Consider the following 678-nt stretch of genomic DNA (forward strand, 5'->3'; position numbering starts at 1 on the left):
AGCACGTGGTTACATAAAAGTTATTAGTAATTTTTTTTAGTTTCTCTGATAGGCACTTAGAATTTCTTTAAAATAGTATATATTCCCCCAAAAAACTCATGTGGAAATCTGATCCCCAGTGTGGCAGTGTTTGCAGCTGTTTTAGCCATGGGGGCAAATCCCTCCCTCATGAATGGATTCATGCTCTCCCTGGGTGAGTTCTAACTTTATTAGTTCCCAGGAGAGCTGTTTATAGGACCCTGGCATCTTCTCTCCCTCTCTCTCTGTCCTCCCTGCTCTGTCTCTCTTTGTCTCTGTCCCTCTCTCTCTCCCACCATGTGATCTGCTTGTACCCACCAGCTGCCTGCTGCTTTCCACCCTGAGTAGAAGCAACCTGAGGCCTGCACCAGATACAGCTGACCCAGAATCGTGAGCCAAATAAATCTCTTTATAAATTACCCAGTCTCAGGTATTCTGTTATACCAACACAAAAATGGACTAGTGCATACACTGTATTATATATATGCAACATATACCATGTATATGTTGCATATATACATATACTGTGTATATATTTAGGGAATATATATATATATATATAAGTTTATGAAAAAATTTCTATTTATCTTTAATTCATATGAGGACTTCAAAAAGTTCGTGGAAAAATAGAATTAAAATATGAACCTTTCATGAATGCTT

The sequence above is a fragment of the Galeopterus variegatus genome, unplaced genomic scaffold, assembly GCF_000696425.1.
Source record: "Galeopterus variegatus unplaced genomic scaffold, G_variegatus-3.0.2 Scaffold14836, whole genome shotgun sequence".
NCBI lineage: Eukaryota > Metazoa > Chordata > Mammalia > Dermoptera > Cynocephalidae > Galeopterus > Galeopterus variegatus.